The sequence below is a fragment of the Chrysochloris asiatica genome, unplaced genomic scaffold (genome assembly GCF_000296735.1).
Source record: "Chrysochloris asiatica unplaced genomic scaffold, ChrAsi1.0 scaffold00042, whole genome shotgun sequence".
Classification (NCBI taxonomy): Eukaryota; Metazoa; Chordata; class Mammalia; order Afrosoricida; family Chrysochloridae; genus Chrysochloris; species Chrysochloris asiatica.
This window is the reverse complement of record NW_006408560.1, coordinates 16,620,654-16,634,865: the sequence shown is the minus strand read 5'-3', so window position 1 is coordinate 16,634,865 and position 14,212 is coordinate 16,620,654. Positions and strand designations below refer to the sequence as shown.

Below are 14,212 nucleotides of genomic sequence, written 5' to 3'. Positions count from 1 at the left end.
TATATGGTGTGAGGTGAAGGAAGGGAGGGAAAGGTGGAGCACAGGGTAGGAAATAGACACAGGATAGTTTGGGTGCTGGGAAGGGGAAGCGGACAATACACAAGAAGGAGTGGGGAATAGAAGAACAGGCAGATGGGAGGACAGTGAGGCAGATTTTCATGGGTTAAGTGGGACAGAGGTAAATAATGATTTATGCACAGCTTTGGAATAACAGGGCTCTGGGATACAGGGATTGAGGCATTGTTTGAATGGGTAAAAGAGGGGAAATAATGGTAAGATTCTTGATGGTTTTTTGAATCTTGGTTTTCCTTGCCTACTATTGTAAAATAGACACTTGAGGGAGAGGGAGAGACACGAATAGCCAGAACATCACCATAGAAAGCTTGTAAGTCCATCTTCAGCCTATAACTGATTGGAATACCTAAAATGGGGCTTGAAGTTGTCCAGTGAAGGAGGCTTCCTTTGGAGCCTTTGCATTGCATAAGACCATAGGTGGAATCCTGAACAGCATCCAGAATCTTCTGAGGTGGGAAATTTCTACTTGAAAGGACAAGCAGACCAGCCTGGAGTGGCTAGAAGAACAGAAGATACTTCTTGTAAGAAAGACCAGCTGGGAGAATAAAAATGGCAGTCTGATTGACTACTACAAGAACAGGCAATTTGTTCACCTGGAAGCCATCAAGGGAAGTGATCAAGTCCCCTCAGGGAAAACCCCCTTCCAAGACTGACACTCAAGGGGAATACAGGAGCAGGACTGCGGTCTTGCTGGTGACCACATTGGTATACTAGTAAGGGGCAGTGTGGGGAAAATAGCAATGAAATTGTGAGTTAAGTCCAACCACGTTCAATAGACTCCTGTCAACCTGGGTTGAGACCTGGTTGGCCAGCAGTATGGTGAGTCCTGGGAACTCCTGGGCCCAGGGACAGAGACATAGTCACAGAGGACTAGAGTGGAGAGTAAAGTATCCAGCTGATATGAAGTGAGGGGTGATACACAAGAACACCCATACTTGCAGATAGTACCCACTTGACATGGCTTCGATGGCTGAATGATCAGAACCCAACTAGAAGAAGAAAGAAGAGGGAAAAAAAAAAAGAGTAATCCACTACAATTTGGTGAACTTGACCTATACTTAAGGACGTAGTAGCTCAAAAGAGGGAGCAAATCTTTACAATGAGGATCATTCCCACCTCCTCAGTACACAGGGTTGATAGAGATGGGCAACCTAGACATTGACTACTCAAAATGGTGGAGGGGAGCTACAAAGGCATGAAGTGATTGACTTACAAGCTTTCAAGAGGGAGCCTAATTCCAGAGGGTGCAGGGGAAGGTAGACTCTCCACTGAGTGGTTTCCAAACTATCTGGGCGGGGCTGGTGAAAGGAGATAGGAAAAAGACTCTTATGGTTCAATAGTGAATAATTGCTATCAGGACTGACTGTGAGTGTTACAAATGTCAAGGTAGACATTTTGTAACAAAAGGATTGGAGTGGTTAATTTTGCAATCCAGGAGCAAAGGACCCTGGGACCATCAAGAGAGAAGAGTGAAGTGCGGGACCCTAACCAGAGAAGCAGTGATGCCAGAGATGGAGGCAGAGACAATGACATGAAGAGATGGAGTGGCTGGGGACTCTGGACTCAGGGAGGGAAAGGGTCTGTGTGCTGATGGCCAGGGGGCAGGCTTGTGTGGTGTACCCTTTGATTGTTTGAATGGTTATTATATATTCCTGAGTGCTTCAGTGTACAACCAAATAAAAAAAATGAAGGGAATGGAAGCAAATGCTGTTGAATGATGATGCATGGAGGGGATTGTAATCATTGCAATGAAAGGAAATATAATAGGATGAATGTAAAGCTGATGCTATCCCATGTAAATTATCACTCAATTCACAGCAAAGACTTTAAAATAAAATAAAACATTTCCAATAACTTTTTGAAGTCCCTTATAGTAGGAGTTGGAAGACCTGTTGGACACGTCCCCACACTTTACCGTATACACAGAGTCTAAAGACCTCCTCCTTGGTTTCTCCTGACTTGGATTTGATATATGCTGTATATTGTCCACTCATTTCCACTGTGAGATTGCTGATGCTTAAGAAAGCCATTTTTGTCAAGTTGAATCTGTGCTTGTATTTGTCTTCGAGGTCATACCAATCAGGAGGAAAGTTGGCAAGCTTCCAGGACACCAGAATCTTATCTTTATTATCTTCAGAACACCATTTCCATTCAACCTCTCTAGTGTTATTGTCTAGGGAGAAGTTCAGTTGCATCTCAGCAGATTCTCCTATAGTCTTCTTCAAGGTGCCGAGAGAGGGATAGTCTTTGGCAATCTGGACTCCTAGAAAAACAAGAGATAAGACTGGGGAAAGAAAGGAACTAAGAAAACATTTATGAAAAATGACTATATGCTTCATATAACACTCAATTGATATTTGAAAAATAAATTGTCTTCAGTTTTATAGACACAGAAATGTAGCGCAGAGCTAACTTGCCTAGGCATTTATCTTGCCTAAAACATGGCAGTCTTGATTCAAGGCCATTTTTGTCACCCCCTAGACATAGGCTCTCTCCTCCACTTTACCCCGTATGTTCCTCGTCTTAATTTCTAGGCAAAAGAAACTTGAAAACCTGAAAGTTGATATGTAGTCCTCCTATTTTTAGTTTGTAAACTATGGGAGAGAATCGTTCCCAGATGCCATGATTTTTTTTCCTAAGCGACTGCAGTATCACTCTTCTGAAACTGCTCTTATGTCTCTAACAATCCCCTAATTATCAAATTCCATTGACACTGCTCAGTCCCATTATTACAGGACCATCTCGAGGTATTCAACAGCTGATAAATTTCTCTTTCTTGGAGCTATACTTTTAGTACGAATTTCTATTCCTCTGATCACCTTGCCTGCATTCATGCAATAAATACTTATAACGAGCTAGGCACTGTTGAGGATACTGGGGAAACAGCAGTCAACAAGCTGAGGAGATCTCTGCTCTCTGTAGCCTCCATGCTAGTGAGTGGAATTATTTATTTAAAAAAAAAAAAAACAAACAAGTGACAACTTAAATGACTTCAGATAATTTATAAGTGTTATGAAAAAATTTAAAGACGTGGCACAGTTTCACTTTGTCTCCTGGAATTCTGAACGACCTTCTCATATTTGTGAAACTTTCTACTTTATGAGGCAGAGCTCACCATCTCTGTTGAAGTTGGAAATGCTAGATACTCACTTTCCCAGCTTCCTTTACAACTGAGAAAGCACATGAACTAGGCTCCTCCAATTAGACGGAGATACCCAGGAGTCCTGGTGTGGTGTTGTGGGTTAATGTGTCAGACTGCAATGTCGTTTAAACTGCAAGGTCAATGGTTCAAGCTCACCAGCTGCTCCTTGGAAACCCAGTACAGTGTCTCTATGGTTCAGAATTGTCTTGACGGTACTTAACAACAACAACACCCATAGCTAGTAACATGAAGAAAGAAGGATCATGGGATCTGTACTATTGACAATTTCAGTCTTGGTAACAGCTACATATAGTTGCCAGAGGCTGTGATGATAGCAGTTCTGGTGTTAAGGTGTCATATAATATCTGTGTCAGTGACAGTAGTGATATACCAGGTAGCCAATCTAGACCAGTTCTAGTATATCAACCAGCTATGATTGTTGGCTTTGAATGTGGTTCTTGGATAAGAAGTCTTGAAGCCTTGTCATTGGGATCATTCAATGGTCTGTGTACCACCTACTTACTCTAAAATATGTCATTTTTTTGTTGTTTAAATTAGTAAGTTGACATCTGTTACCTGTTACTAAGAACCCTAAATGACACTAAGGGTAATATGATAGAATAATGGTGGGTTGGTGGAGGTACAGGATGTGTGTGGTGTGGCTAGAAAAGCCCTAAGGAGAAGGTGACATTTAAACTGAGTCAAAGGTGACAGGGAATGTTTCAAGCAAAGTAAATAATGTGTGCAAAGGTTCTGATACAAAATGAAGTTGATCTGCTTAAGAGATAAAAGAAAGGGGTAAAATGAAGAAAGAAAAGTTGTAGACTGGAGAATGAAAACCAGAGACGATTTTGTATAGTGAATAGGTAGCTTGGATACATTCTGAGTACAATAGGAAGCTACTAGATGAATTAAGCAGAGGAATGATATCTTATAATTTCTAGTTTTAAGTGTAGTGGTTACGAATCGGGCTGCGAACCTTAAGGTCAGCGGTTCGAAACTACCAGCTGCTCCGCGGGAGAAAGATGAGGCTTTCTACTCCCGTAAAGATTTACACCCTCGGAAACCCTATACAGGGTCGCTATGGGTCGTAACCGACTCAACGGCACATAACAACAACAACAATGATCACCTGAGAATAGATACTGCATAGACAACAGTTTAGAGGAGGACAAGAGATAAAAATGGATTCTGGTTAAGAGGATCTTGCAGTAAAGCAAGCGAGAGAAGGACGGTGCCGAGTATGGAAAGAAGAAGAGTGATTCAGAATAGTAATGGTAACGCTGACAGGCACTGCTGATGGATCAGAAGTTAGAACACAGGAAAAAAATAATTAAGGATTAATTCTGGGGTTTGGCCTTAAGAAACTGAGTGGATTTTGGCAACATTTACTGAATTGGTAAACCAAGGGAGGAAAGCAACTTGGAGGTGAGTGCAGGTATAAATTATTTTAGACATGCTGTACATTGGCTTCTAAGAGAAGATATCAAATAGGTTTAAGGGAAAGGTCAGGCTGAGTCATAGCAACATTACACACAACAGAATGAAACATGGTCAGGTGCTGCACCATCCACACAATTGTTATGTTTGAGTTCATTGTTGCTGCCACTGTGTCAATTCATCTCAATGGGGGTTTTCCTCGGTTTTGTTGATGTTCGACTTTATCTAGCATGATGTCCTTCTCCAGGAACTGGTGCCTCCTGATAACATGTCCAAAGTAAATCTTCATGATTAAGTAAAATCACGTGAGGAGACTGTATCTAGAAAAGAAAAGGCGGCCTTGCCCTAATCCCCATGAGATCAGGGTTCATTAAGGGAGGGTGAGAAGGAGCAGCTAGAAGTGGGTAAAGAAAACCAGGTGAGTGTGGTGTCACAGAAGCCAAAGAAGGAATGTTTGTCAAGAAAGAAAAGTGGTCAACTGTAGCAGTGCTGCTGAGGGACATGGTTAAGTACCTTCCATTCTCATCTTTCCTTGATAATTGGAAATCCTGCTGTGCCTCTCTGTTCCTTTAGTACTTACCTTCTTAACATCATATTTATCTACAGTTTTGTCAAAAGATCCAAATGATGTCCCTCAGTCCCTCACCCAACACTCTATTCCCCACTGCTCACCCCCAAAAATAGAACGATAACTTTGAGTATATATTGACCTCCTGGTGTGGTGCTGCAGGTTAATGCACTGGACGTCAAGATTGGTTTGAACTGCAAGGTCGGCAGTTCAAGCTCAATATTCACTCCTCAGAAACCCTATACAGGGTTGCTATGGGTCGGAACTTGTTACTTGATGGCACTTAACAAAAACAACAACAATTCTTTGTCTACCTCTGAGTTTTTCTACTACTCTACAATTATCCTTGGGAAGATTTTGCTAAAAAGAGTCAAGACCTCTGGTTTTAGACCATTTTAGATGCTTTCTGAAAACATGACTCCTTTATTTCATGACTTTTCACTGTCGAATAAACACTGGACTGTAAGATCTATTTGAACTGCAAGGTCTGTGGTTCAAACTTACAAGGCACTCCTTGAAAGCCCTACACAGGTTTGCTATGAGTAGAGTCATAACCATCTCAAGGGCACTTAGTAATGACAGCAACATTTACATTATCTTTCTCTAGGTTAGTTGCATTTGTTGGGCTGTTCATTGCTTACCACTGCCTACTATTTATTTTTCCCATTTTTGAGATCTCTGATATAATTAACTTGTTACTTGATGGAGCACTTTCTTAAAGATTTTCCTTAAATGGGCCCTGTCTGGGATAATATCTTCCTTATCTGTTCTTATTCTTATAGTGAGTGACACCTACATATATTTACAAGGATTTGTGGGTTTCTGTCTTTTTCTCCAAGGAGTCTTGGTCATGATGTGGATTAAACATCAAGCTGTAAACCACAAGTTCGGTTGGTCAAACCCACAAGCCCCTTCACAGGAGAAAGATGAGGCTGTCTGCTCCTGAAAAGACTGACATTCTCAGAAACCCATGGAGCAGTTCTACTCTTTCTATAGGGTTGATATGAGTCAGAATCAACTCAATGACAGTGACTGGACCTTTTTCTCCTGGAGGTGTACACATGTTCTTCAAGCATCCAGTATTGCAAATGAGAACTCTAATGCTGATCTGCTTATTTTTTCTTCAAAGTCTTTTTTCTTTTGGTAGATTTCTAAATTATTTTCCAATTTGTTTTATTTCAGGAATGGTACCAGGAGATGACTAAGTGCTGGTGTGGCACTGTGGATTAATGTGCTGGACTGTAAGGTCAGTTTGAATCACAAGGTCAGCTGTTTAAACTCACCAGTCACTCCTCAGAAACCCCATACAGGGTCGCTATGAGTCGGAACGTACTCGGTGGGGACTTAACAACAACATAGTTGGTTTTATTTTGTTTTTCCTCCCTTTATTGAAGTGAAATTCACATAGAATACAGTTAATCATTGTGATACTTAAGGTTGTGTCCCAACTTGACTGGACCCACTTGAATTCTCAGTGGCTTGGCAGTTAACATATAGTAATCCTCCATGATGAGAACTAATAGAATAGAATCACCTCCATAATGAGATCTGCTAAGAGCAGCCAGTCAATTGAGAAGAAAGTTCCTCAGAGGTGTGGCCAGTAACATCTTCTATCTTGACAAGGTAAAAGGAGAGATAAATGAGTAGAGGAGGGACCTACTACCACCAAAAAGAAGAGTCATGACTGGAGTGCATCCTCTGGAGCTGGGTCCTTGTACAACGATGCTCCTAGACCCAGGGGAAGATTGATGCCAAGATGCATGAAAACCTTCAAGGAATGCTAGGACTATAGATGCTGAAAGGAGACAAGGACTTTCTCCCAGGGCTGACAAAGGGAGAGAGTCTTTCCCAACACTCTGAATTTGGACTTCTAGCCTCCTAATCTATGGAGAATAAATTTCTGTCTTCTAAAGATATCCACTTGTGGTATTTCTGTCATAACAGTAGTAGATAACTAATACAACCATTGTGTAGCATTGTTGTTGCTGTTAGGTGTCATTGAGTCAGTACCAACTCATAGTGACCCTATGCACAACAGAATGAAACACTACCTAGTCCTGGGCCAACCTCATAAGCATTGCTACATTTGAGCCCTTTGATGTTGCCACTGTGCCAATCCATCTCACTGGGGTCTTCCTCATTTTCTCAGACCCTCCACCTTACCAAACAGATATCCTTCTCCAATGACTGATCCCTACTGACAATATGTATGAAGTGTGAGAGAGAGACAAAGTCTGGCCATCCTGGCTGACAAGGAGCACTCTGACTGTACTTCTTTCAACACAGATCTATTGGTTCTTTTGGCAGTCCATGGTACTTGCAATATTCTCCTCCAACACCATAACTCAAATGCATCAATTCTTCTACAGTCTTCCTTATTCACTGTCCAAATTTCACATGCATATGAGATTAGTGAAAACACCATGGCTTGGGTCAGATGTACCTTAGTCCTCTAACTGACATCTTTGCTCTTCAACACTTAAAAAAGGTCTTGTGCAGCAGATTTGCCTAATGCAATATGTCATTTGATTTATTGGCCACTGTTTTCATGAGTATTAATGACTGATCTGAGTAAAATGAAGTCTCTGACAAGTTCAATCCTTTCTCCATTGATAAAAAATTTGTTTACTGGTCCAGTGGTGAAGATTTTTGTTTTCTTTACATAAGATGCAATCCATACTAAAGTCTGTGGTCTTTGATCTTCATCAGTAATATTTTAAGTCCTCTCCATTTTCTGGAAGCAAAGTCATATCATCTGCTTATCACAGGTTGTTAATGAGTCTTCCTCCAATCCTGGTGCCATATTTTTCTTAATGTAACCCAGCTTCTTGGATTATTTGCTCCGCATACAGGCTAAATAAGTATAGTGAAAGAATACAACCCTGGCACACAACTTTCCTAATTTTAAACCATTAGGTGCTCCCTTGTTCTGTTTGAACTGCCTCTTGGTCTATGTACTGGTTCCTCATGAGCACAGTTAAGTGTTTCAGAATACTCATACTTCGCAATGTTGTCTGTAGCTTGTCATGATTCACACAATTGAAAGCCTTTGCATAGTCAATAAAGCACAAGTAAACAGCTTTCTGGTATCCTCTGCTTTCAGCCAAGATTCATCTGATGTCAGAAATTATATCTCTTGTTCCATGTCCTCTTCTGAATCTGGCTTGAACCTCTGGAAGTTCTCTGTCAATTCATGGTTGCAGCCATTTCTGTATCGTCTTTAGTAAAACTTTACTTGCATGGAATATCAACGATATTGTTCAATGATTTCTGCATTCCATTGGGTCACCTCTCTTTGGAATGGGTACCAATACAGATCTCTTCCAATCAGTTGGCCAGACAGTTGTCTACCAAGTTTCTTGGTATAGATGAGTAAGTGCCTCCAATGCCACCTCACTTTGTAGAAAGATTTCAATTTGTATTCCCTCAATTCCTGGTGCTACCTCTTGAAATGGTTGAACATCAACCATTTCCTTTTGGTACCTTGACTCTGTATATTCCTTCCATCTTCTTTTGATGTTCTCTATATCATCCAATAATTTGCCCAGAGAATCCTTCAATACTTCAAGCTGAGGCTTGAATTTTTTTCTTCAGTTTCCTCAGCTAAGAAATACTGAGTGTGTTCTTCCCTTTTGGTTATCTAACTCCAGGTCTTTACACATCTCATTGTAATATTTCACTCTATTTTCTTGAGCTGACCTTTGAGATTTTCTGTTCTGCTCTTGTACCTCCTCGCTTCTTCCATTTGCTTTAGCATCTCTATGCTGGAGAGCAAGTTTCAGAGTCTCTTCTGACATACATTTTGGTCTTTTCCTTCTTTCTTGTCTTCTTAATGACCTTTTTTTTTTTCCCCTTAAATATTCATTCATCCTTATATTGTGTTTTTGTTAAGTGCCAACGAGTCAGCTCCAACCCATAGCAACCCTGTATAAGGTTTCCAAGGAGTCTTAGTGATCTTTTGCTTTCTTCCTGTATGATGTTCTTTGTATCATCCCACAACTCTTCTGGTCTTCAGTCTTTGGTGTCTAATCTATCAAATCTGTTCTTCAGATGATCTCTACGAATCGGGCTGAGAACCTTAGGGTTAGCAGTTTGATCTACCAGTTGCTCCACAGGAGAAAGCTGAGGCTTTCTGCTCCCCTAAAGATTTACAGCTTCGGAAACCCTGTACAGGGTCGCTATGGGTCAGAACTGACTCAACAGCACTTAACAATAAACAACATATTCAAGGTGATATTTTAGCTCTCATGGACTTTTTTCATTTTCTTCAGCTTCAGTCTGAATTTGCATATGAGCAATTGATGGTCTGTTCCACAATCTGTTCCTGACCTTGTTTTAGCTGATGATATGGTGCTTTTCCACCTTCTCTTTCCACGGATATAGTCAATTTAATTTCTATGTAATCCATCAGGTGAGGGCCATGTTTATAGCCATCTTTTATGCTGTTTAAAAGGGGTATTAGAAATGAACAAAACATTGGTCTTGCAGAATTTTATCATGTGATCTACAATAACATTTCTGGCACCAAGGCCATATTTTCCAACTGCTGATCCTTCCTCTTTGTTTCCAACCTTTGTATTCCAATTTCCAGTAATTATGAATACATCTTGATTATATGTTTGATCAATTTCAGACTGAAGAATTTGATAGAATTCTTTAATTCTTACTTGCTGTAGTGGTTGGTGAGTAAATTTGAACAATAGTGGTACTAACTGGTCTTCCCAGTAGGCACATGAATATTATCCTATCACAGACAGCGTTGTACCTCATGGCAGATCTTCATATGTTCTTTTTGATAGTGAATGCAACACCATTTCTCTTCAGTTAGCCATGTGATTGTCAGATTCAACTTGGCCAAAACCTGTCCCATTTCAGCTCACTAATGCCTAGGATATCGATGTTAATTCATTTCATTCCATTTTTGACAATTCCCAATTTTCCTAGAATCATACTTTGTACCATCCATGTTCCAATTATTAATGGATGTTTACAGTAGTTTCTCTTCATTTTGTGTTTTGCCTCATCAGCAAATGAAGGTCCCAAGGGCTTTACTCTGTTCGCATCATCGTGGTCAACTTTACTTTGAGGAGGCAGCTCTTCCTCAGTCGCATTTTGAGTGCCTTCCATCCTAAGAAGCTCATTTTCTGGTACTATATCTGACAGTGTTTCACTACTATTCATAAGATTTTTCAGTGACTAAATATACAGAAATAGTTCGTCTCTCCTTCTTTCTAGTCTATCTTCATCTGGAAGCTTATCTGAAACCTGCCCACCATGGGTGACCCTGCTTGTGGCAGAGCTTCCAGAATCGCAGCAACACACAAACCACCATAGTATGACAAACTGACAGATGAGTGATGATATGTAGTACTACAGTATACAAATCTTTGCTATTTAGTGTTTTAACAATGGCCTGCAACTGCTACTATTCTAATTTTAAAACTTTTTCATTAACCCAGAATCCCACACCCATTGAGAAATCACACCCCATTCCATCATCCTACCATCCATAGTAACCACTGCTCTTTCTATGAATTTTTCTATTCAGAATAAACCATACTGATGTAGGTAGGTTTTAGTCATAGGCATAAAAAGACCTTAGCATCAGTTTTTCTCTACTTTTAACTCTCCTCGTTTTCCTGTAAATCAAGAGTCAGGTCAGAAGCTAAGAATATAGTTAAACATTTATAAAATGTCTCTTTGTGCAAGCAGCTCCTTGACAACCAGCAAGGGGCATGTCAGAGTGCCCTGGCACCAGTCCTAATGATTGAACTACAAATCATCGGTGCATAAGAAATCAGAGTGCACACAAACATTGGAAACAGTACACAAGATAACATAACAGTTACCATCCCGACATTAAGATTTGTACCCACAATGTTGCTTTGTGACAGGTTCCCTTATTTTTGATAAATGATGATTTGTCCCTGTTTAGCCCCTGAAACTCTATAAAATACCTCCAACTTTCCTCCACTGGGAGAAAGTTGGTAGCAGAGATCTCCCTGTATCTTTATGTCTTTGAATTTGTAATAAAGTTTATTCTTTTCTCCTACAAAAATGTTTGTCTTGAAGTTAAAGTCCATTTTGCCTGATATTGGCATAACTATCGCAACAATAATTTGATAATTGTTTCCAGTCTTTGACTTTCAACCTATTTATGTCTTTGGTTTTAAAGGAAGTCTTGTGTAGGCAGAATATAGTTGAATCATGGTTTTGTTTTATTCTGTTGTCCATTTTGCCATTCTTTTAGTGTTGAGTTTAATCCATTTACGTTGAACATGATTACTGATAATGAGACTTATTTTTGCCATTGTGCAACTTGTTTTATATATATTATTTTGTTCTCACTTGTTTTATATATATTATTTTGTTCTCAAAAAATAATATATACAAAACAAGTTGCACAACAAATGCCACCAACAAGTTGCTTCAATCCATGAAAGGTGAAAAAATGGTTAGCCTCTTTGCTAGTCCCTCAGCAGTCCACCAAGCAGATCAAAACACACAATCCCAATTTTGAGAGTACAAGGCCCCGATTTACCAGGACCAGCAAGCCAAACCAGGAATGTATGCCTCCTTCTGGTGGCCATACCCACTCCAGGGTCTAGGCAGGAGTTGCAGATAGCACTATGTTAAACCACACTTAATGAATTTGCCAGTCTCTTGCTTAATCAAGCAATAGTCAAGCAATGGAAAAGTTTGCGTAAACTCCAGAAGTACTAAATACTTGATTCTGATAGGTCTTGCCATCTAAATAGTTGTTTCATTGGAGGGACTGATTCCTGAAACTTCCTTCTCCACCATCTATTATGACATCATTCCAAGTGTATATCTTTTTAATTTTTTTTAAAAGTTTTCATTATGAATTGAGTGATAGTTTACATGAGAGAATATAGATTCTGCACTCAACCAATCATATTTTATTTCACTGCAATAATTACAATTCCCTCAATGCACCATTGGTTAAAAGTATTTGCTTCTAGGCCCTCTTTTTTTTTTTTTTTTTTAATGTACACAAAAACACGGAGGAATATATAATCATTTAAACAACCAAAGGGGACAATCTTCAAGTCAGCCTCCTGGCCACCAGCACACAAGCTTTCTCTTTCCATAAGTCTAGAGTCCTCAATTGCTTTATCTCTTCATGCCATTACCTCTGCCTCCATCTCTGGTGTCTCTGCTTCTCTGGTTAGGGTCACACATTCCACTCAAGCTCTTCTCTTGATGGACCTAGGGTCCTTTGTTCCTGGAATGTAAGATTAACTACTCCCTGCTTTATGTTGCAAAACTTCTACCTTTACAATGTGGCAATCACAATTAGTCATGATAACAATTGTTGTTGTTAAGTGCCATCGAGTCTGTTTTGACCCATAGCTACCCTGTATAGGGTTTCCAAGGAGCTGCTGGTGAGCTTGAACCGCCAACCTTATGGTTTAAACTTACTTTGCAGTCCAGCGCATTAACCCACAGTGCCACACCAGGACTCCTATGATAACAATTACTCACTAATAAATCAAAAGAATCTTATCTTCATCTCCTTTTACCACACCTGTATAGACAAGATGAAAACTGTTCAGTGAGGATTCTACCTTCCCCCACACACTCTGAAACTAACCTCCCTCTTGAAAACTTGCAAGCCAACCATTTCATTCCTTTATAGTCTCCTCACACCCCAGTTTAGATAGCCAATGTCTACGTTGCCTGTCCCTCTCAATCCTGTGTACAGAGGATATAGGCTTGATCCTTGATGAGAAGACTCCTTCCCTCTCAGTTAGTATTTCGAGCTACTCTATCCATAAATCGTAAGTATAGGTCAAATTCATCAAATTGTAGCAATTTGCACTTGCTTCCTTTATCAAATTTCTTTATCTTCCTCTAGTCAAGTTCTGATCAAACCATCGAAGTTAGATCTAATGGGAACTCTCATATCAGCTGATGTTTCCTTCACTCTCATACTCTCAGCTCTAGCCCACCATGAGTAGGTCAGTGACCATGGGCTCAGGAGAAGTTCCCAAGTCTCCCCAATTGTGGACCAACCAGCCCTTCCTCTTCTCTCTCTCATCTCAAGGTCAACAGGAATCTGTGGAACATGGTCAAACTCAGCCCATATCTTCATTATTGCCTTTCTGCCACTTTCACTCACAAGCAGACCTACACTGTCATCAGTGAGTTTACATGCCTGCTCATGTATTTCCTTTGAGTTTCAGTCTTGGAAGGGGATATGCCCTGAAGGAACTTAATTATTTGCCTTGATGGTTTCCAGGCAAATAGCTTGCTTGATCTGGTAATAGCCAAACTGATTGCCATTTTTGTTTTTGTTTTTTTCCTGCTTATCTTTCTTTCAAGATGGATCTTCTGTTCCTCTAGCCACTCTTGGCTGGTCTGCATGTCCTTTCACATGGGAATGTGCCACCTCAGAAGGTTATGAATGGGGCTCAGTATTCCACCTAAGGTCCTATACTCTAAAATGCTCCACAAGAAGCCTATTTCACTGGGCAGACTCTAGAACCCCTTTTAGGTATTGCAATCATTTATAGGCAGAAGATGTGATTACAAGCTTTCTGTAATCATGTTTCCTGATATTTCTTTCTATCCCACTCAAGGGCATATTTTTATAATAGTAGGCAAGGGAAACAAATATCCATAAAACAATCAATCATTTTAGCATTATCTCCCCTCTTGAACTCATTCAGATTATGCCTCAATCCCTGTATCACAGAGCCCTGTTGTTCCAAACTGAGCATACAACATTATTTACCTATGTCCCATTTAGCCCATGAAAACCTACTTAAGTGTTCCCCTATCTACCTTGTTCTTCTACACACACACCCACACCTTCTTGTGGGTTGTATGAAGAAAAACATGGCATCAGGATTGGAGGAAGACTCATTAACAACCTGTGATATGCAGATGACACAACCTTGCTTGCTGAAAGTGAAGAGGACTGAAAACATTTATTTACTGATGAAGAACAAAGAGCACAGCCT

The 14,212-nt window shown here is 40.1% G+C and overlaps 1 pseudogene; it reads right to left on the bottom strand.

The window, feature by feature from the left end:
• Positions 1-11,536, bottom strand: part of LOC102821266 — a 113,976-nt pseudogene extending 102,440 nt beyond the window's left edge.
• Positions 11,537-14,212: the final 2,676 nt, after the last annotated feature.